This window comes from Scardinius erythrophthalmus, assembly GCF_964197995.2.
Source record: "Scardinius erythrophthalmus genome assembly, chromosome: 3".
NCBI classification, from domain to species: Eukaryota; Metazoa; Chordata; class Actinopteri; order Cypriniformes; family Leuciscidae; genus Scardinius; species Scardinius erythrophthalmus.
The window spans coordinates 31,662,958-31,689,792 of NC_138223.1; positions in this window are offsets into that span (position 1 = coordinate 31,662,958).

Genomic DNA, 26,835 nt, shown 5'->3' on the forward strand with positions numbered 1-26,835 from the left:
GTGAGGCGCGGGCGCGATCGAACAGTGGAAACATAAAAAGATTTTGTTTATACAGGACATCATTCAAACTGCCAAGTGTTTAAGTTACTGTTAATTAAAATTTTAAGGAAAACAAATATATTAATCTGAAATGTACAGTAGCAAATTAATTTTCAATTAATTCAGGTACAATTACCAAGCATATCTCAAGGTCTTTTTGTCTTTTTATTAATTTAATTAATAAACTAATTGTATAAAACTATTGTCAGTGCACTACAAATAAACTGGTTCTATGCCTTTATTAATAAAACTTATTTAAAAAATACAAGGCTTAAGTAATTTATTTTCCTTTGGTGGTACAGCCTGATGTTTGATTTTTGGAAGGTGTGATGATGGGATTATGTGTGTCATCAATGCATCCAACCACACTGTAAATCCTAAAGGAAATTTTAATTATTAGGTTACTTTCAGAGGTCACAGCAAGATGTTATCAAGTGAACGTCCTTTATCAGATTAGCCTCATTTAAACCAAATTCTCCACCACTGACCTGCAATCCCGTGAATCTCTTCTTTGATGGCTCATACGGGTTTGTGTCCAGGAAACAACACAAAAACTCTCAGAAGGAGCATGAGAGTGAGGCACAAAAAAATGTGCAGTGAATGAATGTACTGCAATGCCAAAAAATGCTTTTCTTACTTAGCCTTTTTGTCTCGTTGTTTCCAGTCAAAATATCTAAAAAATCTTAAATCAAGATGCATTTACTACATAAGGGTAACCTAACTATATTAAGTAAACTGTGGGTTTACCTAAGAAAACCTGCTCCCGACCATATTAGGTTCACAGAGTAAGTTACCATGGTAACTGACTCTGAGTATAAGTTACCTCTCTTTCAGAAACGGCTTGATTTACTCTGCTTTCTCGGGTTTGACATACCTCCCATTCTGAAATGAAAAACCCAGAGTTTCCCTCATTTCTGGGTTAACATACTCAGAGTTTTCACTTAACCTCCTTTCTGAAGCGGGCCCCAGGTCCGTAAGCTCAAACCTGCAGGCTTATTTCATGTAAACAGGATTAGATATTTTTAAAGGCGCAGTAAGCGATTCTGGTAAACGCTGTTGAGATTTGAAATCACCAAAAAAACACGCCCATAGCCAAAAGGATCACACCCCTATCTTGATGCCTCCGATCCCACATTCACGTACACCAGTGTTGGGACTAGTTACTCAAAAAAGTAATATATTACATATTACATATTACTCTCAAAAATAGTAATGCCTTACTTTACTTTATTACTCCCTGGAGAAAGTAACTAGTTATATTTCTAGTTATATTACTAGTTACATTTTTTTTTTTAATTACTCTATAATTGCCTGAGATGCATCAGATGGAGGGAGAACATACAAATGAGGAGTGTTCTTTAGGGTCTTTATTACACCAACAACAGACTGGCACTGTCTAGCACAAATAACTACAAACAACTGTACTTGTACTTGCCGTTGTTGACGCTTCCATTTTTCCCCATCTGTCCCAATAATATCTGTCTGCAGAGCCGCAGAGCCACAGTTTCACCCCAGCAGTTTTACCCGCGCATGCGCAGTTTCAGGTTGTAATTCAAGCCCTATAAATAGTCATTTATATGCAAAATTGTCTATAAAACACAACCGGTCTTCCGACTTCTTACTATATGCGCGAGGGAGAGAGAGCAATACAGCGCTCGTGTTGTTTGAAGGCGGTGAGAGTGAACGGGCTGCGCGCGCGCGTCCGGGGCGCTATATTTTTTTTCCCAGGATGGTAGGGGAAGACTCATGAATATTCATTAGGGAAGTCATCCCTGATTGGCCTTAACTGCCGCGTGTCGACCAATCGGTAATGGTAAATGATACCTCGTGCCAAACCCAGACCAATCACTGTTCCATTCACGCCCTCCTCCCCTTCCCTTCTGTTCTCTGTGTTGTGTGCCTTGTGTGTGATGAAGGTGCTACTGGCAAATGTAACGCAAGTAACTAGCTCGGGAAAACTGTAATAATATTACTATTTTCAGACGAGTAATGCCTTACACTACTAGTTACTGAAAAAAGTAATATTATTACAGTAACGCGTTACTTTGTAACGCGTTACACCCAACACTGACGTACACTCTATGCAACACAGTCAACGACTATGGCGGAATCTGCTCTGCCTGCCGCACAAGGGTATGATTTCATCAATAAGTGAAAGCAATTTGTGTTCCTAAGTGAAAATTAAATATACTGTATTTGAAATACGTTTATTTTATGCTAAGTATACTACAAATACATTTACATATTTATGTACTTAATATAAATACCCTGCAATTGTACTTTTGGTATACTAAATCAATATAAGTCTGCTAAATTGGAACAACTAATTTTGAACTTAATGCACTTTAGATATCCATTAGTAGTGCTGAATGCAACTAAAGATATTGTCGCTCCCTCCAGTAACACACGAGCAAGTTCTTGATTTCAGTGACTGATGGTTTATTCGGATTCATAACATTGATTCCTCATTCACAATTGAAACCGTTAACTAATATGAAGATGTCAAACAACACCATACGTAAAAACTGAAAACAAACAAATATCAAAACAATCATCTTGTTCTTGGTATGACTCAAAGTAATTAAACAAAAAATAAATAAATAAATAAATAAATAAATAAACAATAAACTCACATTACAAATATTTAAATCTTATTTAAAGTAATCCAGTAACAACATTAAACACATTTGTAAAAAGTACTCGATTAATATTGCAACACACTTCACTCAAAGGAAACAGACAGAGGCCTACCTCATTAACTGCTTACAGAAGGGAGGATTCAAAGGAAACATCAACAACCCTTTCATTTAAGTTTCACATTCTTCTAGCTTCACTTGTGTGCTAGTTGCGTTTGCGAGTGAAACCGCAGTTCCGTCATAATTAGTTCTGCTTAGTCAACGGTAACTAATGACCTTATTTGGACATCCGCTACACTCCCACCAAATCACTTATGATTTCTCTATAGTAAACTAATTGGATTGTGTAACAATTAAAATATAACCATGAAATATCAACTAACCCATGGAATGATAGAGAGTAAATAAATAAGCAGAACATCATTAATCTCCATCAATCTGCTTCCAAGAGGGTGACTTTCTTTTGAATTGGACGCTCCAGGTAATTAGACTTGGATGAACATTTACCTTTCTCGTAGAGTCACTCATTAACAGCTTCACCTTTCTCACTCTGCCATCATCTCCTGGGTACACTTCTATCACCTTGGCCAGTTTCCACATGTTACGTAGTTCTGACCCAGAGAGAGTTGTCATGAAACAGCAGTCTTTTCCTCATAGTATCATTATTTCTGTGATACAATAGTTCAAATTATCATAGAAGTACTGGGATAAAAGTTTAAAGTTCAAATATAAACACTGATGTCTACGATAGTGATCTATCAAAATAGAGTAAATCAGCTTTTGGCAACAAGTGACTGTTTAAAAATGTATTTGTTATTGAATCATTTATTAAATAGAATGTTGTACTGTATGATGCTTCTAAAATAAGTCAGAAAAATGTGATGAATTGTTTTTGTAAATATGACTCATCTTATACATCATGTACAGTCTGTATAAGTGTATGATTTAACTTTTCCCCATGGTCTAGTGTTTAAAAAAAAAAGAAAAAAATCACAATATCGAATCACAATACTTGTAGAATCGCAATTCTTAAAAAAATAACAATACATATTGTATCGGCACCCAAGTATCGTGATAATATCGAATCGAGAGATAGGTGTAGCGTCCCAGCCCTAATATCCATTACCTTGGCATTCCTGCGATTCTTGCTCCATTTCTGTCTCTGCTGAAGATTTAAAAGATACCTTGCTATTGGATAAATATTACACCCTACACCATCGTTTACAGAGATAAAGATCTTCTTTAATAAACTCTTCAGGGGGTGGTTCAATAATCGTAGACTTCATAGTCAGGATGTGATTCGGTGTAAGAGGCTCTGGACCCAATGGGTCGTTCAGATGTTCAACAGTCAAGGGCCGACTATTTATGTTCCGTTTTCTTCCCACGGAAAGGGCAACCCCGTGTACAAAGAGGATATTACTCGGTATTCCACATTTGTTTGTTTATTTCAAAAAAGGATAACCAGGTAATAAACCTGAAATAACAAGAAATGCAACATTTCAATTTCCATGTGCATACTACAACCAGCCCCAGTTCTTTACCTCAACAGCCCAATAACAATAAGCAACACTAAATAACATTAATCAAATACAAATAGAAAATAATATTAATATACTATAATAATAATAATAATAATAATAGTTTCATAATTTAAACGTACACAATTCACACTTTAAACATTATGCATCATACTTAAGTCCTACCACAACTCTATGCAAAATGCATACAATCCTTTCTGTAAGCAGGAAACTACAGCTCCCAAAATGCCCCGCGGCAAACCAGGAAGTCCGCGATTCCTACTTCATCAAACATTATAAAACGAAATAGAGTAAATACAAATGAATACGTATAGTAATGTTATGAATCAAAATGTTAATCCCACGACTTCGCCACTTCGCCAGTTTATAATTTATACAGCGCATAGCGTTATCTCTATCAGTAAACTAATCTGCTTTGATCTACCGGAGAATAGCGAAATGGCGTTATTTTTAACGTGCAACGGACATAAACACAGTACAACAGCATAGCATGGCGACAACAGACAACATAAAGCATACATCATTAAAGTAGACAAGAAAACATTTGAGATTTAAGAGAGCTTACCAAGTGGCTGCACACCGGGTTGAAAGTTACTACAAACTGAATGAATCTCACGCTTCCTTTTCACATAGTAAATACCGGTCACATGTGCTCACAGCACACTCCTCTCTTAAAGAGGCACTACACTATTGTGCTGCTAAAGTGTTACTTGCAACATTGGTAGCTCTAGTTTAAAGCAAATTTAAACATTAAACATTTAATTAAACATGTAAATAACAAAACTTCACAAATGACAAAACTTCACAGAAAACACAACACCTCCCACTTAAGTTCCTGATCTTATAATCCAGGGAACTTACCAAAATCACTCAAATGACCCCTCTTATTTTTCCCTTTCCACAAATCATACATGTTTATACGCATACATATATATATATATATATATACATATAATTTTTTTTTTTTTTTTTTTTTTTTTTTAACCACAGCTTTGCACAATGTCTATATATAAGTGTCTGATGAAGGCACGACCAATGGAAGAGCAGCAGCTTAGTCCAATGTCCAAATCAATCACATCCCTATGGCAGGTGTGTGGTGTACTGCCCGGGTATGCGAGGTATGGGATGTGCATGCTCTAACTTCTTCATGTATGTGCAAAGTGATGGGCATGGTGGCAGCGCTAGGCTTACACCAACCAGCCAACAAGGGTTAGGGCGGTGACAAGATGAAAGGGGTTTGGACAGTAAATGAGATGGGTTTGGGCCAGGGGGATAGGGCAGTGTGCAAAATGAGAGGGGTTCAGGAAGAGGCGGGTGTCAAGGTGGCTGGGGTGGATGAGTTTCGTCCACCGGGAGAAGGACCACCAGTCTTCTCACGTCTCTTCTAATAACTGTCATGGGCAGTGAAGAACTCCTCTTCTTTCGGCCATCCACCAAGGAAACAGGAAGGCCAGTACATGTTACAATGTCAGCATCCCTGACAATTCCTTTACTGTCAGGATAAACTGTCAAAATCCGGCCCAGACGAAACTGACCTCTCAAAGCATTTGGGTCAGCAATCCAGACAAGGTCGCCGACTTTGACGCTCCTCTCTGTCCGGTGCCACTTATGTCGAATGAACAGATTTGGACCAGCTAGTTCCCTCCACTTTGCCCAGAACCGGTCAACTCCGATTTGAATAGCCCTTAGACGACGCCAGGGATGGGTCTCTAGGTCAAGCCCGCTGGTGTCTCCTCCAAGCGATGCTCGACCCAGTATGAGGGAGTTGGGTGTTAAGTACTCGACCGAATCCTCCTGTTCTTGAGCTCTGGCATCGATTGGGCGTTCGTTTGTCAGGTTGGCTGCCTGATAGAACAAAGTTTGGAGCTCCCCCCATGTGAGAGATCCTGTAGCTCCTCCGAGGCTCATGAGCGCCCTCTTCAAAAGCTTCACAGCAGCCTCCGCAGCTCCATTCCTGTGGGGTGCATCTGCTGGGTGAAAATCCCACTTCCACTCAGTCCCGTTCTTAGCGGCTACATCTTCTATGGACGCAGCCTGCAGGCAAGCCAGATGTTTATGCAGCTCACACAGAGCCGACTTAGCACCAACGAAGTTGGTGCCTCTGTCAGACCATAGTTTCCTTGGATGCCCCCTCAGAGCAACAAAGCGGGAGTATGCTTGGAGGAAGCTTTCTGCCGACTGGTCATCGGTGAGGTCCGCATGGACGGCCCTCGAGGACATACAACAGAAAACAATGCCCCAGACCTTCTTGCTTGTCCTTCTTTTAACAGCGTCCTTCACCTCAAAGGGACCAAAAAGGTCGAGGGTTGTATACTCGAATGGGCTTGCTCTTTTGGTACGCTCTTGAGGGAGATCACTCATTACTTGCTGGCACATTTTGGCTCTTTGCTTTCTGCAGGTGACACAGTTGTTCAGCACCTTCTTAACTATTCTTCGTCCCTGTATGATCCAGGCTTTCCCTCTTGTCCGTAGAAGGGTTGAGGCAACACCTTCATGGTTTTCTTCATGTGCCTCCCTGGCCAATAGGGTTGCGAGCCACGACTGGCATGGGATTAGCGGTACAGCCACTCTATCTTCATTCCAGCGTTGGATTCTCCCTCCGCAAAGCAGAAGTCCTGTCTTTTCCTCCTTCTGAACAACCAGGCGATCCAGGGTTGTGTCCCGGAACTCGACACCATCTTGAGCTGCAAGAGCTAGATCTTTGAAAGCTGTTGCTCTTTCTTCCACAGACAGGTATGGTCTTGCCTCCCACTTTGACCGAACTGGGGCCTGGCTGTTACCCAGCCAGATTTCTACTGCTTGTCTCATCCAGGCGATGGTCCCGCATAACCGTGCCAGTGAACTGAACCTTCGGGGGTCCACAAGGCGCACAAGCGCAACACTGGTTGAGCCTAACCATTTCCTGGGCTGGGCTCCTGCTGTGACCAGTGCCGAGAAGATGCAAAGACAGCCCCGCACAGCTCTGCTTTAATGACATCACCTTTCTGGTCTAAAGGGGTGAGCTTGGCCTTAGACTCAACCAGCTTCACTACGACTCCATCTTTTGTCTGCCACCGTAGGTAAAGAACGGCTCCGTAGGAAGCTTCACTACCATCAGAAAACGTGATCCCCATCGGGTGACCTATGGCTCCAAGGGGTGTGAGACTCCTGTCGAATCTGAGTTGGCCAAGCCTCACATATTGCTCAAAGAGTTTTATTGCAGCCTCTCGAAGACGTGGTGAAAGAGGATCGTCCCAGGTGTCCTTGGAGGAATGGTCTCTTCCTGCTTCCTGAAAGGACTCTCTTATGAGCATCGCTCCTCGTTGCTTGGCAGGTGAGGCCAGGCCAATGGGGTCATAGAACCCTGCAATCTGACTCAGCAGCATGCGTCGGGTGAGAGGGTCGGGAGTGCTGCCTCTGATCTCATCCTCTCGTAAATCCAGACCTGTCCTCATCTTTCCTCGCCTCCTTGAAAAGTTCACCGACGTCAGCACACGGAGTTTGTCAGATTCGGGTTCATATCCCAATCCCAATGCCTTATTCTCCTCGTCCCGCATCTGGTTGCGGAGTATCAGGGTCTTGGGTTCTGTTGACCTGACGTTGCTGGGGTCAGTGGGTTTTCCACTCCTCCCACTTTGGCCTGTCAGGATCCAGGGCTTGAGTGAGAAGCCACCTGCTTTTAAGATCTCTTCTACTCCTTCGGTCATCCTGATCAGAGTTTGGAGATCATCATGCGATGTCAAGATGTCATCCACATAACAATCCTCTGTCAGGATCCGGCGCTCTTCAACCATAGATGTAAACTGAGGCAGGTTTGCCGTCTCTCTCATGGCAACCTGAGCGATGCATCCGGCAGGCTTGTCGCCGATGTTGACCCTGACGACGGCAAACACACCGATTTCATCTTCGGGGTTATCCCTACAAAGGAATCGATGGAGGTGGACCTCCTCGTCTTTTAGCCACACTGAATTATACATTTTTTTAACATCGCCAAGGGCAGCATACAATCTCGTTCTGAATCTTAGCAAAACACCTCGGATTGGGTTGAGGACATCAGGGCCTTTGTGCAGGAGGTTGTTTAGGCTCAACCCTTTAAACTCCTGGCTACTGTTCCAGACTATCCTCACTGGCGTTGAGCTAGAATGAGGATTTGGGGCAACCAAATGGCTGATGTACCAGATTGGGCCGTTCCAGCCCTCGATCTTTTCCTTCGTGAACTTGATGGCTGCTCCTCTTGATACCATCTCGCGGATCTGCTCTCCATATGCTGCTTTCCACACAGGGTCTCTAGCCAGCCGAGCCTCGGTGTTCAGGAAGGTTGCTTCCACTGCTCGGCGGTTATCTGGCAGAATTCCTGGGCTTACTTTCCATGGGTAGGCCGCATCCCAGTGTGGGGCGTCGCTGTGTTTGTCCGCTAGCACATAAAAGAGGCAGTCCTTTATCTTTTCTAAGTCCCTTTCTTCTCCAAGGGTCATCTCTTTGCCTCCCGGAGGACACTTGCTGCACTTGCAGCTCCCGCATTTCGGGTCACACGCTGCTCCAATACTATCCCACTTGAACCAATCAAACACCTCCTTATTCGTAGCAATGGTGCTGCTGAGGGTCACTTCTTCCATCCTCATTGGGTTCTCACTCAGGTCTTTGGTGTTTACAACAACCTCCTTATACACCGTTGAGGATGTTCTCATAGACCTTGCAAAGTGAGTTTCAGACTGATGCAGCGTTAGGTCGACTACCTCGAAGAGGTCAGGGTGAGTACCACCAACAGTTTTGCCCAATGGGCCGTCCCAGAGGACTAGATCTCCCTCCAACTTGAACGGCTGTGGAACTAGACGACCTTCCCTGTGGCTGATCAAAAGATCGATGTTCTCAGGGCGGACCAGCTCTTCAATAGCGACGTCAGGAAAGATCTTTTGCAGTTGTTGCGGAGTGACAGGCTGACTTGTCTCCGCAATACTCTCCAAGCCGTAGCAGAGCAGTTTATGTTCCATTACCGTCCCCTTGGTGGTCTTCACTCTTAGTCGCAGGGAATACCTCTTGGTTGTAACTGTCGTTCTCATCCCTCCTATTCCATGGACAATTAACTTGATGCACTCACCAATCAGTCCAAGGCGCTGGGCAGCGTTGTTTGTTATGTAGTTGGTGTCAGAGGCAAGATCAATAAGAGTGCCTATCAGCTGACCTGAGTTAGTTGTCACTTCCAGTAACATCATTATAACTGGGTACTCTTTCAGTCCACCTCCAGCAGTGCAGATCGTGGTTGAGGCTTTATTGGAAAATGCCTTCCTAAATTCTGCTCTTAATTCCGGAGTGACTTTCGCCAGGAGCTCTTCTTGCTTGCTGGTCAGTCCGAGGCCTTTTCTCTCCACCCTTTTGGTACCTTGCACCTCTCTGCCAGCGTCTTTCTCTTGAGCGATGGACTTGGGGCAGAGCAGATAGTGGTGAGGCTCTTCTTTGCGGCAGTCCATTTTACTGCAGAGGAACTTCGGGTTGCAACGGCCATCCTTTAGGTGGAGGCACAGGCAACGATTGCAAATCCCATGGGTATTTAGATGGGTCTTTCTCCTCTGGAGATCCATCTCCCTGAAGGTTTTGCAAGCAAATAGCCTGCCAGCGTGAGTCTCATCAGCACAGGCAGTGCACGAGCCCAAACGTAGCTTCGACTGAGCCTCTCTACGGCCTGAGGTAGCTTTGGAGAATGCTTTCTTGACTCCTCTTTCTAGTTTGTCTGCCGGGCCTTTCACTGAGGAGCTTCCCTCCCTAGGGCTTACCTCCAGCTGATCCAGCTCCTCCAGGATTGCCTCCTGCTTCTTCAGGAAGCACAGTAAGCAGTCGAAATGATTATGTGGAGCAAACCCATTCACAGCCTCAGTCTTGTGTGCAATCCATTTCTCCTTCAGAGAGCTTGGTAGCTTGCTTTCAAGGGACTGCGCTACCCAACGGTTCCTTATAACATCTTCTTCTCCCAGGATCACAAGGTTACTAAGGGCCCGCTCCACTGCTTGGATCAGCTCAATTGCTTTCCTAGGGTTGTCACCCTTTACAGGGGGTAGGCCCTGAACCTCCTCAGATATCTTCAGGACGATTTTCGCCTTGTTCCCGAAACGGTTGTCGAGGCGCCTGAACATTTCATCCGCCGACGCACAGCTGGACAGAACCAAGTCTTTCTTAACCCTGTCGCTGAGACTTGCCAGGAGGTGGAACCTTGTAACACCAGCCGTTCTCTGTGGGTTTCCCAGCTGTTCCAGCTCTTCCCACTCAGCCTTCCACCGATAGTAATCGGTCATGTCTCCCGAGAACGTTGGCAGGCGTGTTCTTTCAAGACTGATCTGTGGTCTGAAGCCGTATGCTCCGGGATGCAGGCCAGAGATGCTTTGTGGTGGTGCATATGGAAACGCAGCTGCTCCAGTACTGGATACAGGTGTTACACTGGGGATTTGAGGCTGCGTGCCAGCTCTAGTGGGCCCCTCTTCGGACTCGCTATGCTCTTCATTAGCACCTGCTTCTTCAACCTCTTCTCCTCCGTCGACCTCTTCTGTCCGCTTCAACTTTTGCCAGCTCCGCACCCAGTCATGCAGTTTGTTGACCAGCTTGTATAGCTGCTGCTTATACACTGTTGTCTTGGCTCCAGGGACAAGACCTTCCCATTCAAGCACCTTCTGCTCAAGCATTTTGATTCTCTCCACCAGGCCCTCTCTCAGGACTTGAAAGTCTTCATCTGCCAGCTCCTTCAGATCAGTATTCTCCACTTCAGCACATTTCTCCTCTGCACCATCGGCGTACAATTTAAGGTCAACATAGGCGAATTTGGACCATAACGTCTCTTTAGCGAGCCGGAGCGTTTCTGTATAGGTGGCAAGGCACGTCGCCATTTTCTCCTCTACATGAGCCGCTTCTTTTTCTGCTTTTTCTTCCTCACTTTCCACTTCTCCTAGAGCATCAACATTCGAGTCCAGTGTCGTGCAGCTTTCCAAAGTCCACACCAAGTGCTCTGATCTCGTCGATGAGCACCTTTTTTTCTAGGAGGTCTACAGTGAGGAACAGCTTTTTGGCTCTCTTGCTGAAAGAGCTCTGTGCTGTTGAGCGCTTTCCTTTTAGGGACACTAATTCTGCCAAATCCATCTTCCTTTCTCTGCACTGACCAAGGCGCTATTGACAGAGGGGTCTATTTGGCCTATTCCTCTTCCCTTGGTGCTCCTTCACTGGTCAATGCTGATATGGCAGTGGCAGACTTGGCTTAACGCTCTTGGGCCGTTGGTTTATTACTGTTCCGTTTTCTTCCCACGGAAAGGGCAACCCCGTGTACAAAGAGGATATTACTCGGTATTCCACATTTGTTTGTTTATTTCAAAAAAGGATAACCAGGTAATAAACCTGAAATAACAAGAAATGCAACGTTTCAATTTCCATGTGCATACTACAACCAGCCCCAGTTCTTTACCTCAACAGCCCAATAACAATAAGCAACACTAAATAACATTAATCAAATACAAATAGAAAATAATATTAATATACTATAATAATAATAATAATAATAGTTTCATAATTTAAACGTACACAATTCACACTTTAAACATTATGCATCATACTTAAGTCCTACCACAACTCTATGCAAAATGCATACAATCCTTTCTGTAAGCAGGAAACTACAGCTCCCAAAATGCCCCGCGGCAAACCAGGAAGTCCGCGATTCCTACTTCATCAAACATTATAAAACGAAATAGAGTAAATACAAATGAATACGTATAGTAATGTTATGAATCAAAATGTTAATCCCACGACTTCGCCACTTCGCCAGTTTATAATTTATACAGCGCATAGCGTTATCTCTATCAGTAAACTAATCTGCTTTGATCTACCGGAGAATAGCGAAATGGCGTTATTTTTAACGTGCAACGGACATAAACACAGTACAACAGCATAGCATGGCGACAGCAGACAACATAAAGCATACATCATTAAAGTAGACAAGAAAACATTTGAGATTTAAGAGAGCTTACCAAGTGGCTGCACACCGGGTTGAAAGTTACTACAAACTGAATGAATCTCACGCTTCCTTTTCACATAGTAAATACCGGTCACATGTGCTCACAGCACACTCCTCTCTTAAAGAGGCACTACACTATTGTGCTGCTAAAGTGTTACTTGCAACATTGGTAGCTCTAGTTTAAAGCAAATTTAAACATTAAACATTTAATTAAACATGTAAATAACAAAACTTCACAAATGACAAAACTTCACAGAAAACACAACAATTTACAATAGCCATAATTTCATATAACAAAGTTTGCAGGTAGGTGCTATCTAGTCTTCTACCAGACTGATCAAGAACAGCAGTCAAGACATTCCTTACTCTGCATGTCTGTCTTTCCCAAACATCACCCATATGACTTGCAAACGGGACGTTCAATTTGAACTCACATCCTAATTTCTTCAACTGCTCTTGATCCATTGCTTCTATTGCATTCATAAACTCTCGGCTTGCACCAACAAAGTTTGTGCCTTGATCACATTGAATTTGGTGAACAGTTCCACGAATAGCAATGAAGGAACACAGGGCATTAATAAATGCATCAGTAGATAAGTCATCAAGCATTTCAATGCGTATGTCCCTGGAACACATGCAAGTTAACAACAATCCATAATATTTAAGTTCTCTTCTACCATTTGTGACATAGAATGGTCCAAAACAATCCATCCCACAAAATAGAGCCATCTGCATGTGATCTTCAGGGAGATCTTCCATTTTTTGTTCTTCTGTACACCATCTGAATTTCCTGCATTTCAAGCATTTATAGATATGAGAAGAGACTGCACTACTGCATCCTAAAATCCATATGACATTGGACTGGAGTTCATTCACAGTCATTGCTTGTCCTTGATGTTGAACTTTTTCATGATAATGTTTAATTTGTAATTCCCCGAAAAAAAAAAAAAAAATTCTTGGAAGAATGGCTGGATGTTTTACATGTGGATGGAGAGTTGCATGTTCCAGGCGACCTCCAACTCGAAGTATACCTTGACCATCCAGAAAGGGTCTCAACTTATACAACTTGCCTGCCTTGTCTTGAGTGTCAGATGCTTTCTGTTTCTTGAGACTCTGCATCTCTTTGGAGAAGGCGGTTTCTTGAACCATTCGAATAATAAAGAGTTCTGCCTCTCTCCTTTCTTCTAGGCTTGCTACTTCAGATGATCTAGATTCAAGACCTTTGGCTTCTTTCACACGCCGTTTGAGTCTGGCAATAGCCTTTACCAACCTGGTCCAATCAGAGAATTTACAAAGGTGATGCAACAATGATCTTTCTTCGGTTGCTTGGGTACTAAGAACTTGAACCTTGTGAAGTTCTGGATCATTATTCGTGAGTACATCTTCCACCTTAAGGTTGCCATAAGTTTGTGGAGCTGGCATCACTTGTCTGACAATGACCTGGTGACTCATTCCATAGACATCTCCATAGTCAACGTATGGATTACCATAACCGATTACACTCCAGCCCAGATCATTTCTCTTTGCAAAGGGCTGATTTCCTTTACCGGCCACCACCTCTCTTTGGAGAAGAGCCTGAGGACAGTTGTAATCAATTAATAAACCAACATCACACCTCTGTCGGGGAGGAAGCTTGTCTGCGATATGTTCAAGATGAGGCCATACTCTTGCTGTCTCTGGTGTAGGAAAATCATCTTTACTTGCAGGAACAAACTCTCTTGAGTAGGTTGTTGGCAGAGGAATTCTACTCTGTGAATAAAATCCTCTAATCTGCAAACCAGTCAACTTAAAACAAGGTACAACTGTTTTCTTTGAAGCCATTTTAGAACGCTTCAATTGCACTGCTTCCTTCTTTGTGTTAAGTGCATTTGCTGTCTCTTCATGAATGAAGGTTTTGTCACTTTGAGTATCGAGGAGAGCATATACAAGAACTTCATGTTCTGGTTCACATGTTGTAGACACCCATACTGGTATAATTGAGGAAGTGTGAGTATTACTGGTATCTTGTATGACTCTGTTAGAAGTTGCCTCAGCCAATACCTTTGTGTGTCTATTTTGAAAATTATCTGTGCTCCTTTCCTTTTCCTCTGTTTGTGTTCCTACTCCTCATGAAGACACATTGGATGCTTCTTTTCACATCTGTCACAGACACTTCTGTTCTCACAAAACCTTGAACGATGTCCGGACTTCAGACAACCAAAACACAACATCCTCTTGTGAACAAACTTATGTCGCTCATCAACTGTCTTCTCCAGAAACTTACAGCATCTATGAAGCCCATGTCCTTGTCTTTCACAGAAGACACAACTCAATACGGCAGAATTGTTTTCATCAGAGCTGGCTGCCAACCAGAGCCGGATTATCCATAAGGCCACTTGGGCCAGTGCCCAGGGGCACCAACCATTCACAACCACTAGGGGGCACCACATTACACAAGCTTTAAAAATATTTTTCGTAAATTGGTATATTATTAACTTGAAATAATTTAACATTTTTTCAATTAATTTGAGGTATAGTGCAGGGGCACCACACTGTCTTAATACGGCCCTGCTGCCAACACCTTTGCTACAGGGCCTTGATTCTTTAGCATGTTTGTTCTTTCATTATCACTTGATTTCAAAGCATAAAGTGATGTTACAGGATTGCACACAATCTTGGCTTCCTTCGTGAGAAACTTCACAAATTGGCTGAAACTGGGAAATGTGTTAGTCTGTTCTTTAACCTCCAAGACCTCCCTATTCCATCTTGAAGTTAACCAATCTGGAAGCTTGACAATAATTTTTTGGTTTTCGTTTGCAATCATTCAACACCTCAAGTCCCCTTATTTGTGGAATTGCAGCCTCACAGCTTTGAAGAAAATCCACAAACTCTCGCAGTTCCAGACTGTCCTTTGGACCTACCTTTGGTCATGCGTAAAGTTTATCTCTAAAGGACTTAGCTATGAGGAATGGATTTCCATATCTTTCCATATCTTTTAAAATTTTCCAAGCTGCACGATAAGCAGATTCCTTTCCAAGAAGAAAGTAACCATCAAGAGCCTTCTTAACAGATATTTCTTCATATTTCTGCCTATAGAAAAAAATTCTCTTTTGCAGGTATGGATCTCCTGTCTATCAACATTTGAAAGGAAGTCTTCCAATCATTGAACGGTAACTAATGACCATATTTGGACATCCACTACAGATATACTTAAGTATATTTGATTGTGCTAAAGTGGAACTATTGCAAGTGTCCTTTAGGTACACTTTAAAGCTACAATATGTAGTTTTATCCTCCGCTAGGGGTCGCTAACCTCTTACAATAACAAAGGCGTAGGTTGATGACGTATAAACGGAATTATGGAACTTGTCGTCATGCCGATGGATCTAATAATGTATATGGATGAGTGAAAGCATTCATGTTTTTTAACATGAGTGTGGTACAAAGCAGGTCGCGATTGCTAATGAGAGACAGATATAAGCAGTAACAATATTAGCCCAAAGGGGAAATATTAATAATAACTCATAATTATCAATTATGCTTATTATTTAATATTTGGGTCAGTTAATTGGATTAACTTGAGGTAGCTAAATTAATATTACAATCAATTAATCAGTTCCAACGAACTCTTTTGATTATTCATTTGTTCTAAGAAAAGTGTATCTTTTGTAAGATATTTGTAATTTGTAGTGATTACAATTTAGCTCAAAGGAATTATTAATTAATTTATAGGGAATTCAAAAGAGTCACTTATTACAACCGAGCAAATGACTCGTTCGCGGTTCATTTGAACTGGCTGCAATTATCAACTCTGCAACGGATATAAATATCCGAACTATAGTGAAACACTATATAGTTAGCAAGGTAACTTAGATCAGAAGTTTAAGACATTAAATTTGTAAGCACAATAACACAAGTAATATTTCTCTTTAAAATACAAACAAGACTTTATTGATTATTCTAACACATACAACTAATATCTAACACAGACACACACATTCATACGCGTTGCAGAAAGAAAGAGAGTAAGGAAAGATTAAGTTTTAAGAGTGAGGTTAAGAGTGAGATGATGTAATCCCAAGTTTCTATGCACTTATAAAACACAACCTGAATGAACCATCAATCATTAGTTTAACCCTTTTATCGTTTCCTAGGTTATTAAATCAGTATCAAATACACCAGTTCAGTTTAAGAGTCTGGAGGCAGTACTTGCTTGTCTTTGCTTTTGGGGATTCCCTTTTTGTTGCGTGTAAAGGGTTTTCCCGGTCCGTTCGTTGGCTGGTCTCCGTGCCTGATGTCTGGGTCACGTGGTCAGTGACGTGGCGTGCTGGCGGAATGAAAGTCTTTGTTTGAAGCTGGCTTTGCAGAAGAAACGTGGCTCGAAATCTTGTCGCAAAACTTAACTTAGAACCGAGACTCACAACGGAAAAGAAAGGAAACTAAGAAAAGAAAGGAAATTGAGAAGAGTAGATGATGGCTTGAATGAAGCTGTTTAACCCATGTTCTTCAGATCTTGATTTGGGTTATTTCGTCTGCGCGTTTTACATGGTTACTGATCTGTCTTAGATCTTCATCTCCCGCTGCATTTTTGGTTCTGCACTGAAACTCTCTAAACTTTGTTCTGGTGTTAAGATTTTAAACTCAAATGTCCGCCCAGCCTCCTGGATCAGTTCTAACCAATTAGACACTGTCTTTGTTTAGGAGGTGGCGTTCTCTTCACTTCTTATCATAAATCAAGCTTATCTGTGCTCTCCTTACTCTCTAAGCTCTAGCAAAGAGTACAGAGGCCACAGCTAAGACATTATTACTATTATAAGAATCCGAAACATTTTCCACAGATTTCAATCAAGCCATCCTTTGAATTAAGAACATATGATAATATCGATATGAAACACAACACATTTTCATTCAAAAATCTAACAATTATAACAATTACATGAATTGTATGGCATCTAAGCATATCAGATACACCCATCTATTGTAGGAACAATATAGAATCATGTCGTTGCATGATGCTTGATCTATAAGTCCATTGAAAATTGTTCTTGAATGATTTTATTTATGTTGTAGGTAAAATCTCAGCTCTGTGGTTTGAAACGATTTTACACCCTGAGGTCTATCAGAGGTCCTTACGGAGGGGGTAGTCTGGAATGTTGTGGGCTCGAGCTGCTTCTGCTGTTATCTTGATCGGGCTGAATTGTGCTATCTCTGAGCCAATCATTCTTTTCCAAGCTATCTTACATTGACCAGTTCTTTCTTTAGTTTGGCTCATCTTCTTTGAAGCTTGCATGGCCATAAAGTTCTTAGCTGGGGGTTTTCGTTGGTCAACGGAGACTGGCTGGCTGGAGCCTTCTTTTATGGCTCTGGGGTTGGTGATTTGGTGTCTGGAATGTTCAGTTCTGTGAGAAATTATGTTTGAACAATTCACCTGGAAGATTCATTTGTGTTTGTTTCGCACTCAATCCTACACTTTCATGGCCACCGAAAAATAATTATTTCTTAGCATGTACAGCGCTTAGAGCACGTAACAAGATCAAGATCGTAAAATGGACTTTGTTGCAAGCAGAGAATCCAAACCAAATACATGTTGTGCACAAGTTTTATTAACTAAATCACAAACATAACTAAACTAAACAAACATACATACATTCATACATACATACATGCATGCATAGGTAAAATGGTGAGTGATATGGAACCGGAAGCAGGAAATAGAACTATGGAAAAGATCTATTTAACTATGACCATCGGCTTATCATTTTCAGAGCACCTCATTAAATTGATACTTGCATGGTCTGTGCAGTGGACACAATTCTTGAAGTGGTTGAAAATTGAGTTCGTTGATGGGTCCGTGAGTGTCAAATGTCACTGTACAAGTTGCAATCGTTTTCTTCTCTGCTGGACGGAGAAGATATGATGAACTTGCATGGTGGTTTCGACACTGTTGTGTTTTTTGTTCCCCCAGTATCAGCAGAAGCAGCAGTTGAGGCCGGAAGAGAAGAGCTAAGAGAGCGGAAGGGCTAGCGAAGAGACCTTTTAAAGCTTGACAAAGGTCACACCTTGCAGGGCTGGCTCAACCAATAAGAAAGGGAAAATTTCTGAGCGGGAGTTCCTTCTGTGGTTGATTTTATTTGAGTCTTTGTTCTAAGCGTGCTCATTTGCAATGGCACACTGGATTGGTATCTGATTATGAAACTAAGAAAGATTCTTGTAATACTAATATGTTGCATAGCTATTGGCAGATCATGTACACAATCATTTCGATCTTCAAAGTACCTATATATAGAGACCAAACATGGTATACGTGAGGTTACGTTAACTGTTGGTTCTATAATAAAATACATAGTATCAAGAGATAATAGTATCAACAGATAATAGGATTAAAAGACACAACACAAGACAGTAAATCATTCACAAAATGTTCTGTAGTGCATGTTAATTTCATGTTAATCAGTTCATCGATAAATGAATGCAGGAAAGTCTGTTCTAATGTCTGTGGGTTTTGTAGCAGGGGCCTTGTTCACATTGCTAAGGGTCCATAAAACCAACTTATCTGATCGTGGTCATGGTAACGAAGACTGTCTTGCCCTGTTTGGGGGGATGGGGCCACAGATCCCCAGAGTGAGTTCTTTTGTTTATTTCATTTGTTCATTATCATTTGTTAAACTAAAACAAATACTTGTGTCTGACATGTCTCAGTCGTTACACAGCGCCACACGCGAGTTCTGCGGATATAAAAAATGAGGACATTTCATTCTACCAAACTACCCGCAAGTGCTGAATTACTACTCACACAGGTCAGTTTATTAGACGAATGAAACTTGTGAGGTAACGCAGCGCTGTTTCACTTTCAATATTGTGAATATTGTGAAAATATTCACAAATTTGTTAGCTATGGCATGAAATATCGTCTCGGTTACGGATGTAACCCTCGTTCCCTGAGTAGGGAACGGAGACGTTACGTCGGATGACGACGATTGGGGTTTCGCTTAGAAAGCCTCTCACCTTCGAGTATATAAAACGAGCCAATGGCAATGAAATGCCATGGGTCTGCGGAATTTGCATAGCGTATCTCCGCCCACCGCAGGGGGTATATAAGGAAGTACACTGCAATATGCAGATATGTCTTCGCTGAGGAGCCGAGACTGAACTCAGGCGTTTTTCAGCGATACAGCGGAAGTGGCAGGAAGACGTAACGTCTCCGTTCCCTACTCAGGGAACGAGGGTTACATCCGTAACCGAGACGTTCCCTTTCGTGGTCACTCCGAGTTACGTCGGATGACGACGATTGGGGTTCCAGTCTAATCACGCCACCTCGGCTGTCATCCAGTGCCCTGCGTAAGTCTGAGCTCCCTGTTGTGAGAATAGCACGAACGAAGGAGTCCTACTTAACACAGGAATACCAAGGTACACTGGGAAGCATATCTCAGGAGAAATATGCAATTATGCCCAACCATTAAGGGGGGGACTTGAGAGACACATATGACCCAGAGGGATGCATATGGGGTATCACTGAGGTGTCCAGCCGCAGGTGGAATATTTAAACCCCAGGGGTGGCAAGGTGGCTTGCCAAGAGAAAGACACACGCTCAAAAGAGACTTATAGTGGAATACACATGTGGGGGTCGCCCAAAGGGGGGACCATGCACATGGAGGCACCTAGTCAAGCGCAAGAGCTGTGTTATGGCAGATTGGCATAACTCAGGCGTTGACGTAACCAGTGCTGGAGGAACTCAGAGCTTATCAGACTCACCTGAGAAGATGATCGCACGTATCCCGTCCGTGGAGAGGAATGGCGAGCAAGCGAAGACACCTGAGCAGAATCTAGTACCGGCTGGTTGAAGCGAGTACATGAGAAGAAACTGGCTCTACTCGGAGATTATAGAATCTCTCGAATGTGTTGGGTGTCGCCCAGCCTGCAGCTCTACAAATGTCTGTTAGCGAGGTGCCATGCGCTAGAGCCCAAGAAGAAGCCACACTACGAGTGGAGTGGGCTTTCACACCAAGGGGGCATTGACGACCTTGCTGCTGGTATGCCAAAGCAATGGTATCTACTATCCAGTGAGATAACCTTTGCTTTGAGAGAGCCTTTCCCTTCAGCTTCCCACCATAACAGACAAAGAGCTGGTCTGAGGTCCTGAAACACCGCGTTCTGTCTACGTAAGCACGAAGGGCGCGTACTGGACAGAGCAGTGCCAAGGCTGGGTCTGCCTCCTCCAAGGGCAGCGCTTGCAGGTTCACTACCTGTTCTCGAAAGGGTGTGGTAGGAACCTTGGGCACGTATCCAAGCCGGGGTCTCAGGATCACGTGAGAGTTAGCCGGCCCGAATTCCAGGCACGCTTCGTCAACCGAAAATGCCTGCAGGTCCCCTACCCTCTTGCTGGAGGCCAATGCAACCAGGAGCGCTGTCTACATAGACAGGAACTTAAGCTCCACTGATTGCAAAGGCTCAAATGGAGCACTCTGCAGGGCAGTTAGAACCACTGAGAGGTCCCAAGAGGGTACGAGGGGAGGACGAGGAGGATTTAGTCTCCTCGCTCCCCTCAGGAACCTGACGATCAGATCGTGCTTCCCCAAAGACTTACCATCGACTGCTTCGTGATGTACGGCAATGGCGGCAACATACACTTTCAGGGTGGAGGGAGACAGCCTTCGCTCCAACCCTTCTTGCAGGAAGGAAAGCACGACACTGATCGGGCATTTCGTGGGTTCTTGATGTTTAGAAGAACACCAGTTGACGAAGAGGTTCCACTTCAACGCATAGGCATGTCTCGTGGACGATGCTCTAGCGGAAGTGATGGTAGCCACCACCGCAGGTGGTAGGGTACTCAAACCTGCCTCGTCCCGTCCAGGAGCCACACGTGGAGGTTCCAAAGATCGGGACGAGGGTGCCATAAGGTGCCCCGTCCCTGAGAAAGGAGGTCCTTCCTCAGAGGAATTGGCCAGGGAGGTGCTGTCGCGAGGAGTACTAGTTCGGAGAACCAGGTCCGGTTGTGCCAATACGGGGCAACCAAAATGACCTGCTCCTCGTCCTCCCTGATCTTGCGCAAGGTCTGCGCAAGGAGGCTCACTGGGGGAAACGCATACTTGCGTAGGCCCCGCGGCCAGCTGTGCGCCAGTGCATCCGTGCCGAGCGTGCCCTCGGTCAGGGAATAAAACAGGTCGCAATGGGACGAGTCGTGGGAGGCAAACAGGTCTACCTGTGCGTCGCCGAACTGATCCCAAATCAGCTGGACCGTCTGGGGATGGAGCCGCCATTCTCCAGCGAGAGGCCGAACTCGAGACAGCTCGTCGGCCGCCTGGTTCAGGTGTCCCGGGATATAAATGGCTCGAAGCGACCTCAGATGCTTCTGACTCCATATGAGGAGGTGGCGAGCGAGTTGCGACATACGGCGGGAGCGTAGACCACCTTGTTGGTTGATGTACGCTACTGTTGCAGTATTGTCTGATCGGACTAGTACGTGCTGACCCCTGAGCAGCGCATGGAAGCGGTGCAGGGCGAGACGTACAGCCAGCAACTCGAGACAATTGACATGCCAAAGGCGCTGGGGTCCTGTCCAGGAGCCCGCGGCAGCATGACCATTGCACATGGCGCCCCAGCCCGTGGTGGAGGCATCTGTTGATACAACAACATGCCGGGAAACTCGCTCTAAGGGCACTCCGGCCCGTAGAAAATTGAGGTTCGTCCACGGGGTGAAGGTCTGACGGCAGGCTGGAGTCACTGGGACTTGGAGCGTGCCGTGTTGCCATGCCCACCTCAGGACTCGATCGCGAAGCCAAAGCTGAAGCGGTCTCATATGAAGCAATCCCAGCGGCGTTGCTGCGGCTGCGGATGCCATATGCCCCAGGAGCCTCTGAAATAGTTTCAGTGGAACCGCACTCTTGCCCTCGAATTGGCGAAGACAAGTCAGCAGTGACTGCGCGCGCTCGCTCGTAAGCTGCGCGCACATGGCGACCGAGTCGATCTCCATACCGAGAAAAGAGATCCTCTGCACGGGGCAGAGTTTGCTCTTCTCCCAGTTGACCCGAAGGCCCAGACGAGCTAAGTGCCGGAGCACTAGGTCCCTGTGTTCGCAAACCTGGCCTCGAGAGTGAGCTAGGATTAGCCAGTCGTCGAGATAGTTCAGGATGCGAACCCCGTGTTCCCGGAGGGGAACAAGGGCTGCCTCGACGACCTTCGTAAAGACGCGAGGAGACAGGGCTAGCCCGAAAGGGAGAACCGCGTACTGGTATGCCTGCCCCTTGAAAGCAAACCGTAGAAACGGTCTGTGTCGAGGTAAAATGGAGACATGGAAGTAGGCGTCCTTCAGGTCGATCGCTGCAAACCAATCCTGCGGCCGTACACACTGGAGGATGTGTTTGGCCGTTAACATCTTGAACGGCAGCCTGTGAAGGGAGCGGTTCAAGACGCGCAGGTCGAGGATTGGCCGTAACCCACCGGACTTCTTGGGTACAATGAAGTAGGGGCTGTAGAAGCCGGACTTCATCTCGGCTGGAGGGACAATCTCGATCGCACCCTTCGCCAGTAGGGTGGCGACCTCCGCTCTCATGACAGGGGCATTGCCCCCGACCATAGTGAAGCGGACTCCCCTGAAGCGGGGAGGAGATATCGCGAACTGAATCGCGTAGCCGAATCTAATGGTTTTCGCGACCCAGCGGGACAGTCTGGGAAGCTCTAACCAGGCCTCCAGAAAGTGCACCAGCGGGGTCATACGAACCACAGACGTACCGTCGGTGGGGCAGCGAGGCGGAATGACCGGCACCGGCGAGGGTGGCATAGCGGCCCTGTGCGGGGGCACGGTCATAAACCGCATCCTGCCAGAGGAGGCCAGGGGAGGGCGCGCGTCCCACGGGGGCGTGCTCTGGCAGGGGTCTGGCGACAGAGGGGGGATGAGAGGAGCGTGGCCCGTGGGCGGCGCGTGCTGTCATCCACTGCCTCTTAAAGCTCAGAGAAAGAGCATCAGTTCTTTAGAACAACATTCTCCCCCAGCCCTCCACTGGGGGAAGGAGTGGTCCTGCTCCCAACTCCCCGAAGAACTGAGCCCTAACTCCAAGCTGCCCATCTCAGGAGTGCTGCTTAGCCAGGTGTTAGCCGGCTAAGGGGCAGAGACAGGCGGTGCCAGCCTCCAGCGACCTCCTCGTGCTCGGACCGGTGAAGGCTCGAGGGAAGGAGCCGCATGGAGGTGGCGTCGGCGGGAAGCGGACTAAGCAGACCACACCAACGGATGACCGTCAGTGCATAGCCTCAGTCCGCTTCTGGAGTGATCGAAGACTGTTGGGCGCAGTCCTCAACCACACCGCCGACCAGGCTGCCCGCCTCAAGGGTGCTGCTTAGACTGACGTGGCAGTCTAAGGGGCGGAGACGGGCAGCGCCACCCTCCTGCGACTTCCTCCTACTCAGAGCTGGTGAAGGCCCGAGGGGAGCAGCCGCATGGAGGGGGCCTTGGCGGGAAGAAGACTAAGGAGACCGCACGGATGGATGACCATCGGTACAGAACCTGAGTCTGCTTCAGGTGGCCGAAGCCACCCGCCAAAGAGCTCAGCCTGGGACATGGGGGAGCTGAGAAAATTAATTCTCAGACCCTACCACATCAACCTGGCTAAGCCCATGTCTGGACCACATAGTGGACATCACCTGACCCAGGATCACGCAGGTACCGATGTCGCCCGAGAGCGAGGTCAGTAGTGTGCGTGGCGGAACAACCAGGCCGGGCATGGGAGGCATAGCGTCCCAGCATAGGGGCGTGGTTAAAATTTTCCGCGTTCTGCCAGGGTTGGCCAGGGAAGGACTAGCGTTCCACTGCGGCCGGTTCGACAGAACTCCCGGGACAGCACTGCATCGAAGGCGCAGGCGACACACAGTACTGCATGACCGTGCCACGATAGTGACGGGGAACATACAGACCATGATCACCATGCGATCGAAAGCAGCAAAGGCGGAGGACACCCGCGAGCCGCGAAAGTCACGTGGAGTCTCGCGCAGCGCAGGCGTCCTGATGCACGTCCGGGAGAAGCTTACAGCGCTCGGGGGGAGGGCGGGGCCACTCCAGCCGATGCTTTCAGCTGCCCGGGAAAGCATGGCTGACAGCTCTGGATCGGTCCCGGCAACGATGGCACTCCCGTGGGAGGCAACGCAGTCGAAACTTCATTTCCAGAGGAATCAAGCCCACCTTGTGATGCTGTGAGTGCATGGTCTGCGATGTGGAGGGGGGTGTGGCCCGAGGAATTGACTCGTCGGTTGTTGTGCCACACCAAACCCTCAGATCACCCTGGCCACCAGCCAAAGTATCTCTTCTCGAGGAAGAGATAAATTGGGGTGTGGCAGAGGGGACTCTACTCACATGGAGATCATTGAGTCTTGATCTATAAACATCGCGATGGTCATGTTCCCTTCTTTTTCTTTTTTTTTTTTTTTTAGTTTATTTTTTTTGCAATGAAAACATGACTCATCAACGAGCGCTGCCAAGCGTGATTAAGCCCAACACGCAAAACAGCGCTCGCGACCGTTAGGCAGATGACCGCACAGTGCGCACACACATCCAGAAAATACACGGGCGAACCGTCTTGAAAAAGACGTGCCGCGTGCAGCTCTTTTAGAGAGTGGAAAAGCTCAGCAGAGTGCTGAAGCGCCCAGGGAGAAACACACTCACTGTCGGCAGATTACTGCACAAATCAGCAGCAGGAAATGCGATCTCGCTGGAAAGCGCCGTCACACAAACACACTGAAGAGCCGCTCGTCTCGAAGAGATTTGAGATGACACTCAAAAGGCTTGTGGAGTGAAGTACTGAACTTGGCTCCGAAGCGAAAACATATCTGCATATTGCAGCGTACTTCCTTATATACCCCCTGCGGTGGGCGGAGATACGCTATGCAAATTCCGCAGACCCATGGCATTTCATTGCCATTGGCTCGTTTTATATACTCGAAGGTGAGAGGCTTTCTAAGCGAAACCCCAATCGTCGTCATCCGACGTAACTCGGAGTGACCACGAAAGGGAACTGATATTCCGATTGTCAAATATATGCAAGTGGAAGTGTTTTGTTGTTTAAACACCTTTATAACGATCGCGTTAGTTGAGCTGTATGCGCGATGGGCGCCGCCATGTTAGTTTGTGCCGCAGACGCAGTTCAGAGAATCGGATCTGTTGGATTTACAACACGTGAATTCATCCACTTCTCCCGAAATACATAAAAGTAAGTGGCTGGTTAACTGGGAGAAGAACAGAGTAAACTTTAAAGTTACTTACACAATGTGTATCTGATATGAATAAAACGTGTCTAATTATAATGGAAAGGATTATTATTGCCTCTTCCATAGACATCAGTGTGTATTTTGTAAACTCTAAATGTATTTTTTTTAGTACTTATGTGAATTTATATGTCTAAAACCTAAAATAAACATTATGTGGTTGAAAACACTGAAAAGTGGTGATATATGACAGCTCTGAGCGCGCCTGTCTCTGGCTCAGCGCCAGCCAACGCGCGAAAGCACATTTGAATTTAGCAGTTGATCACGCGATGCACTGACCGTTCTAATCACACCGGTGTGATCGTACGCTCCAGGGACCAGCCTAGACTGATCACACCGGTGTGATCGTACGTGTGAAAGGGTTAAAAATCTTTGGGAACTTTTTGGATATTGTAAGCACACAACTGCAGGAAATATATCACACTGTACAAAAATCTTACATATTGTACCTTTAAATATCTTATATCTTTAAAGACTGATATTATACAAAGATCATACTATACTTACTAATAGTGATATTAAAACACAGTTTAGCCTTAATTTTACGAAATGTGCATATAAAGAAGTAATCTAAATAAAGTTAAATTATAATATTTATATCAGTAAGTCTCAAGTGATATGTCAGTAAATATCATAGTGATCACTAAAAGGGGAACCAAAAGAAAAAAAACATGTATTAGGAGTGTTATCTCAGTTTTCAGACAGAGCCGATGCTTGAAACGGGCGGTGGAGGAGGTTGAGACGTTCCAGGGCAGGCTTATAATAATAATGCAAATGAACAAACAAGTGAAGATGACACACAAGTGTATTCAAGCAAAAGACAACATATCTTAGTTCAGTGTTACACAGCAAAACCTATGTAACTCACGTATCGAGAAGAAATAAAGTAACACGACATCCATTTTTAGGCCTTCCCGCTCCTTAAGGTCCCTCCAGCGATGGAAAGCTTCTCCGATATTACTGCGGGCCCTACTTCTTACCTGATCGTAACCCGTCTTTTTAAAGTTATAATCCCCTGGCCTTTTCCTCTTTTGTATTTTCTCTGCCATCTCTCTCTTTCTATAGTCATTCTGTTAATGTTTCTTGTGCACTGAGCCCTCTCTCCTCCCCCATGCATACGCCCCTTACTGCTGATTGGCCACGGGTGTGTTTTGGTGCTCGGTCTGATCCATTTTTCAACAGTTTTTTTTTTTTTTTTTTTTTTTTTTATAAATCGCTTACTGCACCTTTAAGCAGAGATGGTACTTAAAGTCTGTCCCAGCCACTGCTACTTTCTTACAAGAGTACTCCATTGAACCAGGGACAACAATAATTTAAAATAATAATAAATTATTTTTATTTATTTTTTATTAATATTATAATGTCGTCTATCATAATATAAACACAGCCAGTTTTACTCACTGAGAGATTTATTTGTGATGGAATAATT